The sequence below is a fragment of the Tachypleus tridentatus genome, chromosome 12, assembly GCF_004210375.1.
Source record: "Tachypleus tridentatus isolate NWPU-2018 chromosome 12, ASM421037v1, whole genome shotgun sequence".
Lineage (NCBI taxonomy): Eukaryota > Metazoa > Arthropoda > Merostomata > Xiphosura > Limulidae > Tachypleus > Tachypleus tridentatus.
In genome coordinates, this window is record NC_134836.1 from 29,458,027 (window position 1) to 29,467,387 (window position 9,361).

The 9,361-nt window shown below is 34.5% G+C and overlaps 1 protein-coding gene across 1 annotated transcript in view; it reads right to left on the reverse strand.

Moving 5' to 3' along the window:
- Positions 1-8,859, reverse strand: part of LOC143235444 (uncharacterized) — a 33,966-nt gene extending 25,107 nt beyond the window's left edge. Inside the window, exon 1 of the mRNA XM_076473618.1 lies at positions 8,620-8,859. The gene's annotated coding sequence lies outside the window, so the exon portion shown is untranslated. The remainder of the gene's footprint in view (positions 1-8,619) is intronic.
- Between the last annotated feature and the right edge of the window lie 502 nt (positions 8,860-9,361).

The window sequence follows — 9,361 nt, forward strand, 5'->3', positions numbered from 1 at the left end:
AATCTGTCTGTATGTTGTAGCAAGACGTATTGATTGCTTTCATAGATTTTGTGATCAAACAGACTGAGATTCTGTTGTCCAAAACTTGTTCGTTTCGAGATAGGAATTCTTCTTAAATGCTAGCATTATATCCTCTTCGTTGCATGCCCGTGTAGATATATTTGGGTCATACTATGCGATAACGTTACACAATAACTGATATATACAAAAAGAAGGAAAATGGAAGGAAGAAGCTGTGTGATAAGCATTCCTTCACTGTAGATATACAACCTATTTATCAATACCAAGATAGACGGAAGTTGCTGTGTGATAAACATTCCTTCACTGTAAATGCATGTATGTGTTGATATTAAAATGATAAATGCTCAAAAGTTTTTAGTTGATTTTCTAATTGAAGGGATAGTAATTGAAGAACGGTGATGGTGAAGTGATTGGATATGTTTAATGGTGAAGTGATTGGATATGTTTACATAATTTTTAATGCCTTGTTTCGTAGTTCAGATGGTGTGGATCTTACAACATCAGTGAAGACGTGTCTGTAATCAGCACTGTACTACTGGTCACTATGTGAAATGTTGGCATGTGTTCTGCAAAAATTCGGATTGTCTTGTTATTGTTAAAGGGAAGAAATTTAATATGGAATTCTATCAATGTTTCTACCATATTTTGTTAATGAATTTGTAAGACACCATTAAAGTCATATCGAAGTAAGGAATAAAGGCTTTAATGGAATAATCACTCATTCGTCAACTTTATACAATTGTGGTTACAAAGTTTTGACGAAAGTTTTAGCTTATAGGTACCAGAGTGATGAAAACACTGAAGTACCTGTTTATATGCAAAAACGGCTTGTTTGGGTTGAGAAAATATAAAATGATGAAATGAATGTTTTTTATTGATATTCTTATTTATTGGTTTTAAAACGACGGGATTGGTTTAGTGATACGAGCACCAAGTGGCTACAAATTGTTATGATAGCATTCCTATAGTATTAAATGTAATGGTTTCTTCAACATTTTGAGAATCAAGAGAAGTTTTCGATGGTGGTGTCCTCTGTCAATACTATTATATATTATTTGTAAGACTATTCTGACACAGACTGGTGGCCCGGCATGACCAGGTGGTTAAGGCGCTCGACTCGTAATCTGAGGGTCGCGGGTTCGAATCTACATTGCACCAAAGATGCTTGCCTTGTCAGCCGTGGAGGCGTTATAATGTGACGGACAATCTCACTATTCGTTGGTAAAAGAATATCCCAAAGGTTGGCGGTGGATGGTGATGACTAGCTGTCTTCCATCTAGTCTTACACTACTAAATTAGAAACGGCTAGCGCAGGTAGCCCTCGTGTAGCTTTGCGCGACATTCAGAAACAAAGAATCACAGACTGGTATATCTGGATGGCATTCACTTTTAACTAAAGTCTCGTTTACCGGCACGCTTATGATACCATGCAAACTTTAGTTAGCGTGTCTTTTCCCATTGCATTTAAACAACAATAAATACAATGTCAACGTTATGATAAAGCGTTCAGGTGTCATAGGTCAGGTGTGTCTGGTGTTGTGAAAGTGTATGATAAAACTGGAACATCTTCTGATCTATTAAAGGTATTGATGTTTAGTTCTATTCTGATTCAAAAGAAATGTATAGAATGAACTGTCAGAGAAAGTGAATCTGTGTTGCTCACATTTTGGCTTCTTGATAATTTTAGAATTTATTCCTGAAGGGTAAGATGTTGATAATCAATGCAAAAAGATATATGAAACTTTGTTAGAGATGGCAGCAGAGACAAGGTTAGTTTTGAGATTATGATCATACATGTTCGGGGTGGTAGCTTCATCGAGTTAACCTTCAAATTTGTAACAACTATTCTGAGTTAAAATTACAACAAAGTGGTTTAGTGAGTCGATGACATATTGCTTTGCTGTTTTCTTTATAATTTGACCTTTGGACGTATAGCGATATAGGTTTGGGTTATGACGTAATCTCGTTCATCAACTTTTTTTTCTTATCTTATATACAAGACATTTACGAGATTGAAATATTTTTTCTAGAAAAGTTACCTGTTCGTCTAGAGAAAACATACTTAAGAGTATTTATGTTTTCAACGAATGATATATTGTTCTTCTCTTATTTGTTTCCATTTCTTTCTTTTTTTAAATACTTTTAAATCGACTTCAATTCCTTCATTTATTGGCTTGAATACTGGTAGAGTTATGCCTTGGTCTAATATGCCCAGACACTTTTTCAATTTCTTTTTGGGATTAAGCCTTTTAAGAAATTTTACAGGATGAAAATTAAAACAACCTGAGAAGGTTTATTTTAAGCTCCTGTGCGACCGTATTTATAGCAATCAAGATAAACATTCGAGCATATATAACTTTTCATACGCCCAACTCAGTGATATACAAAATAGTGGGATCCGCCCATTTTTCGAGGAGGCAGAGCTCATAAAAAATTCACAATTGTTTGTAGGGTTTTTGGTCAATTATACTGGTGCCCTAGTGGCAGAGAGATGTGTCTGTATATTTATAACACTAGAAACCAGGTTTTGATACCCGTAGTGGACAGATCACAGTTAATCCATTGTGTAGCTTTGTGCTTAACTTTAAACAAACTAAATCTATACATCTCAATACAAAAGTATGGGTTAAGTCCATTTTTTAGTCCTGTTAGGGAAGGAGTTAAAAATTACAGTTTGGAGATTTCGTGAACTATTCATTGTATGTCAACCAGTTTACATGGAATTTGGTACAAAGATACTTTCTTCCAGATCAAAAGCAACAGTACGGATAGATTTTCTAGTGTCGAAATTGGACATGTTTGAATTGTGTGTCGGACACATATTTTGTTTGTTTCTTTGTTTTCTTATAGCAAAGCCACATCTGCTGAGACCACCGAGGGGAATTGAACCAATGATTTTAATGTTGTAAATTCGCAGACGTACCGCTGTACTAGAGGAGGACGAACACTTTGTTTTTTTTTTTTCATTTTGTTCAGTATTTGTTTCTTTATTCTACTTTGGTTGATAATCGAAGGAACACTTTATTTTCTGGTTTCATATACCAGACTGTGGTATATGAGTCAAGTTAGGTTTTATTAGATTATTTTTCTATTTTTGAGAAACATTACAATAATCTAGATGTCTCTGACTTCTATTACTAAGATTAACACTACGTTTGTTTCTGAACGTTTGAATTTTATTTAGCTTTCCAAAATGGTAAAATTGTATCACTTCTTGTGCACGTTCAAGACTGGGCTGGCCTGGTGGTTAGGGGGTGCTTGACTCGTAATTTGAAGGTCGCGTGTTTGAATCTTTGTTCCTCCAAACTTTTGCTCTTTCAGCTGTGGGTGCGTCATAACGTGACGGTCAATCCAAATATTCGTTGTGGATGGTGTTGACTAGTTTCCTTTTGTCTAGTGTAGAAACAACTAGTCATTAAGCAACTTTGCGAAAATTCCAAACAAACTAAACCCCTAAGAGAAAGTTTGGACCCCATGTGTTTTTCTATCTATTGGTGATGAGTATTGTAACTTATTTCGTGGGTTTCTTTAAAGACTGAACTTTAAAGTAGAATTTCTGTATTTGTAGTAATGCCTATTCTCTAGTACCTCTGGATTTTGGAGATCATTTTGTACCAGAGAATTATGGTAACACTCGTTTGACCTCTTCGAACGTTTTCGATATTATATCTTGGATTTTTCATTTGGCACCGTGCTGTGGTTGCAGATGTTAATCCTGGTGTCTCGGCTTAGGTGGTTCTTTTTGTTGTTTGTCAAGGGAGACTGTTGTTTATATGTTCTTCTCAGTGTTCTTGTACTATCGAACTTGCTTTATTTTGTTTTTATGCTGCAGGAGTCATTATTAAGTTGGTAGTTATTCGATTAAGAGAGGCGGTATTTAGTTTTGCTGTGGTTTGTACTCAGATTAAGTAAAGCCAAACTTTAAGTTTTTAGGTTACTTTTGATAAATTTATGATATACAGACAGCAAGAAATATCATGCTATCTAGGTTTGTGATGCATACAGCTCGAAGTATTATATTATCTAAGTTTGTAATATATACAGTCAGAGGTATTATATTATCTCGGTATGTGGTATATACAACTAGAGTTATTATATTATCTGGGTTTGTGATATATATGGCTACCGACCACATAAAACGAAGGTACTTTTTGTCTCAAGAAGAAAATTTGTCTTTTAAAGTTTTTTTTCCATTCGTATACATAACAGTAACGTCCACGTAACTATTTCACAGCGTGTGAATGTACCTTTGCAGAAATTGATGTGGATTCAATATGTCTGTGGATGTGGATTCAATAGGAGGTACTTACAGACTTTCAGTTTTGCGGCTTTTTTTGAAGGTTTTGTGTTTTTACCATTACTTCGCTTCCTTTTGATGGATTTTCACCAAACTTAGCATGAAGGTTTTTTGAGTTCGTGCAAAGATACGCGCAAATATGTGGTTTAATATACTTTATGTTTTGCAGTTTTTATGAGCGTTTTGGGGTGTTTTACAATTGCATATAAGGGAGGCAATTTTTCATGTATTAGGAAAACCTTTCATTAATCACCAATCTGCGTAACTTTAGTACAGATAAGTTATATTAGTTGTAACGGAAACACGCTGCTTTGGACACATAATTAGATTTGAGAGTACGTTGGTAGAGATCGTGATAATTAATAAAATAAAATCGCTTAAAAGCACTCTCTACGCTTGTTATTGCTGGCGAACTAGGATCATAATCATTGACTGAAATTCCCCAATATATTTGCTTGATTGTCTCGGAGAAACAATCATCAAATTTTGTCCAATCGCAAACCTCGGCTTCAACGCTATAATAACCCACATCTTTTACCCGCAGCACATTTCAGTTTTGAAAACGTTTAAACAAAAGAGTACTTCAACTTAACAGGCTAATAAAGCCAAAACCAGAGAGACAATTCAAAGAGAAGATCCAGAAATATATAATATCAAGAAGTTTGTTTGTTTTTGAATTTCACACAAAGCTACTCGAGGGCTATCTGTGCTAGCCGTCCCTAATTTAATAGTGTAAGACTAGAGGAGAGGCAGCTAGTCATCACCACACACCGCCAACTCTTGGGCTACTCTTTTACCAACGAATAGTGGGATTGACCCTCACATTATAATTCCCCACGGCTGAAAGGGTGAGCATGTTTGGTGTTCTTGAAATGCTAGAAATAGGATAGTCATCCTTTAAAAATGACCCAGTATGATTAGCTGGTTAAGGAATTCGTCTTGTATAATGACGGTCGTGGGTTCGAATCTCCGTACACCAAACATGCTCGCCATTTGAACCGTCGAGGGCGTTATAATATGATTGTAAATTCCGCTATTCGTTGGTAAAAGTGTAGCCCAAGAGTTGGCGGTGGTGGTGATGTGGTGATGACTAGATGCCTTCCCTCTAGTCTTACACTGCTAAATTAGGAACGGCTAGCGCAGATGGCCGTTGAGTAGCTTTGCGCGAAATTCAAAACAAATAAACCAGTCTTTATACATATATTATTATTCGTAATAATTAGTTTTTAGAAAACATGCTCATGAAACATTTATTTAGATAAAATTTTGAGAGAAATTAGTCATATGTGTGTGTGTTAAAGTATGATACATATGTAAGTAATATAAGCTAGGATCATACATTTTGTTATAAGAAAAATAAAACAAGGTAACAATAACATATATGACAAAAGTAACAATTAATTATATAAAATAAACAATAATTATAATTAATGTTTCATTAAGAAGTTGTTGTTTGGAATTAAGTACAAATTGGTTATATGTGCTCTGTCCACCATATAATCATTTCATTTACTTATCTTAAACCACACAATTTTGTTTACCTCCTATCACGATAACTGAGAAACGAAAGGTTAAACAAACAAATTATACTTGTTAATTGAGGAAAAACGTAAGGTTGATGTATGCAAAAGGTTTTTTTTTTATTTGTATCTGAAGATGGAAAGTTATAAAAAGATTTATCGAAGTAATTCTTCTTTTTAAATTGGAAATAGAATATAGTAAAAACCTTTCTTGGTTGTTGTACTTGATAAGATATGATGGTGAAATATTGTAAAATTTTTTTAAGTAATATATTTTTGGGGGCCTTGAGTTATCAAGCTACAAGTACATCTCCAAAAGTAATAGTTCTTTTAAAACTGGTGGTTGAACGTTGTGGACTTTTCTTGGGGTAGGGTCCTTGGTCGGATTTGGCGGTGGAAGGTGATAAAGGTATTTTTCATTCGGTTGTAAAACTATTCTACTATTGCTTCAGATCAAACCATTTTCAAACATCTTTGTACTTTGGTCTATCATATTCATTTGAATCAAACTCTTTAATGTATGTGTGTCTGAAGCTTGAAAAGATTGGAATCAAAGAAGAGATAGCTGAGTGTTACAAATGCGTACGAGTTAGCGAGTTTATAAAGTATTTAGATTGGCAAATGTCAAAAACTGAATTATTTTTATTGGATAATGTCGCCTAGTGGGTCAGCAGCACGTTTACGACGTTACGACGCTAAAATACGGAATTTGATTTCTTGCGGTGAGGATAGTGCATATAGTCCTTTATGTAGTTTTGCGCTAGAAGAAATAAATGAACGAACATTGGATAAGTTTCAAGTAAAGTGCTGGATAGACGTTAGTTACATGATCAAAAAGCAGTGCACGTGACTTGTCAGTGAAGTAGTAGTGAAAGACTGAAAACAAACCAGACTGTTGTGAGAAAGGTTATAAAAAAATTGAAAAGAGATAGATCCATTTTCAAAGTTGTTTGAAAAACATATTGTTAACTCTGTACATGTTTTGTAATTCTACAAGCTGAGCTGGTAGGTACTGGTGACACTTGAACATTTTTTGTGGTATTAAGCTGAGTTAGCTGGTACTGGTGGTTCTTGAACACGTTTTGTGGTAGTACAAGCTGAGTTTATAGGTATTGGTGGCTCTTAGGACAAGGCGAATCTTCAGTTGATTAATAAGCTAACTCGTTTTAAGGATTTATCAGTTGATAGGTGCTTGGTTAAGGTGAAATTTCCAAGAAAGTTTTCATTGTGGTAGTTTATAAGATATTGTTACAACAATAAGAAGAGATCGCGAACTGTCTTTAAACGTATAAAGAATGTTCTGTTTGGAACTTAGCGGTAAAGCAGCTTGATCAGGGTGAGCAACATTCTTGTATTTCGAGAAAACTGGATATCTGTTTAAATTACTCAGGCTTTTTTACACGTTACACATTTTTTGTATTTCTAGAAAGTTATATATCTGCTTAGATTGATTAAACTTCTTTACCAGGGGTTCAAATATAGCAGATTCTTTCCAGAAAGCTACATAACTGTCACATTTCTTAACGAGTCATTCAACTTTATAATGTATGTGTTAAGAACTAGACGTCTGTTCAGTGGGATAACTTCAAACTTATTAAGCTTGTGAGCGTAAGAAGCGAAAACAAGGTTATAGACCAATAACGCTATCATTTGTGGATTGTAGTTTTTGTTAGCAAACAGTACGTTAACATTTGAAGATGTTGAAGGAAATACGGGCTTGAAGCAATAGAGTGAAGATTTTCAACAGAAAGTTTTTTATTTATTAAGTACTTTATTCCAAACAACCTCAGCACCATCTTTGTTGTTGGTTTGATAATCAAGTAATTTTTGTATTGTAAACATGTTTAAAGCTAAACTAATACTAAAAGTATTAATTATACACTAATTAAAAAGTGGTTAGGACGATCGACTCGTAATCTGAGGGTAGCGAGTTTGAATCCCCATCACACCAAATATGCTCGCCCTTTCAGCCATGGGGGCGTTATAATGTTACAATCAATCTCACTATTCGTTGGTAAAAGAGTAGCTCAAGAGTTGGAGGTAGGTGGTGATGACTAGCTGCCTTTCCTCTAGTCTTATACTGCTAAACTAAAGGCAGCTACCGCAGATAGCCCTGCGTAGCTTTGTACGAAATTCAAAAAACAAACCAAACCAAACATGATAAACCTTTAAAACAGTTTAGTTGGAGACCAATATATAGAAAACTAAATAGAAAGACCGGAAGTACATGATATGGATGTTAAAACCAGTGTAACAATAAAAGTCCTGGTTTTTCTGCGCGAAACATGGTATTATATTAAATATGAGTGAGTTAAACAATTTTATATAGAAATGCATTAGTGTTGTGTAAATTCTGGACAGAAACGACACTTAGTGACAGGATAAATAGGTCTGTTAATACCATATTTTTCAATGGTAGTTCTAATAACCAATAGTGCTTAAACTGGTAGACATAGAGCAGTATGATAATTTTCTTTTACAGTACATCACTTGGTTAGCTCGTGATAACTGATATGGCAAGAAGATAAAAGAAAGCTCGGACACTGTAATCAAAGAAGCGTAGAGTTATTTTGTCAAGCAAAATAATTTATTTAAATTCGAAAATTTCCAGTTAGACAAATCGTTTGTGTTTAACCTTTTGCTGCAGTAGTTGAAATTAAAGACAATATATTAACAATGAGAAAAACAATATTTTTATTCTGAGGTATAGGTATCGATTTGAAGGGTTATTTTAACACTACTTTTAGACTAGATTACTCCAATAAAGAAAATATGACTTACGTTTAGACGGTCTACTAGAGAAGTCACTTTTATGCGCTCCGCATTTGTCCGATATCTCTGAAGAAGAAGCAGGTATGGATTGGACGACTAAAGTCAAGAAGATAGTCACAGTTTAGGAGACGTATCCAGTAGTAACCACACATACGATGAGAATTTTAAAATAGAAACTTATAGTGGACTAATACAAGTCTTGTCAAATAGAGACAGCTGTATTGTAATAATACTGCTCTCGATACACATCCGCTTAAGAAATAAGTCCGAGACTAAATAAAGTATTATAGCTAGTAGCTGTTACCTGACTGCCTGTACTAGGATATCTCCTAACACGTGGTTTCTTCCTGTAACAACCATGATACGAGAATGGTGGGTGCATCACAACTTACCGCGGACCCGCGTGCAACATGAACATTGCTGATTGGATGTTAGCTCTATTTTCTTGAACATTAGTCAAGCAAGCATTCAGTATAAGTACGCTAATTATCTTTTGTGTTTTGAATAAGACACCACGTTTTTTTTTAAAGTAAGAAATATCTCGTTATTAAAAGAAGGTATGGAAATATTCAAAAGTACAAATTTATCATATCGATTTCTTAATGAAAATATACTTTGAGCTGTGCGCGTGTTCACGAAATCCAATTAACTTACAGAACAGACTGTACTACGTAGTTTAATTAACTAACTACTACAAACATTTAACTTTTAGCTTGAATAATATTCTTGTAAAACTTATTTTTTAAGTAAA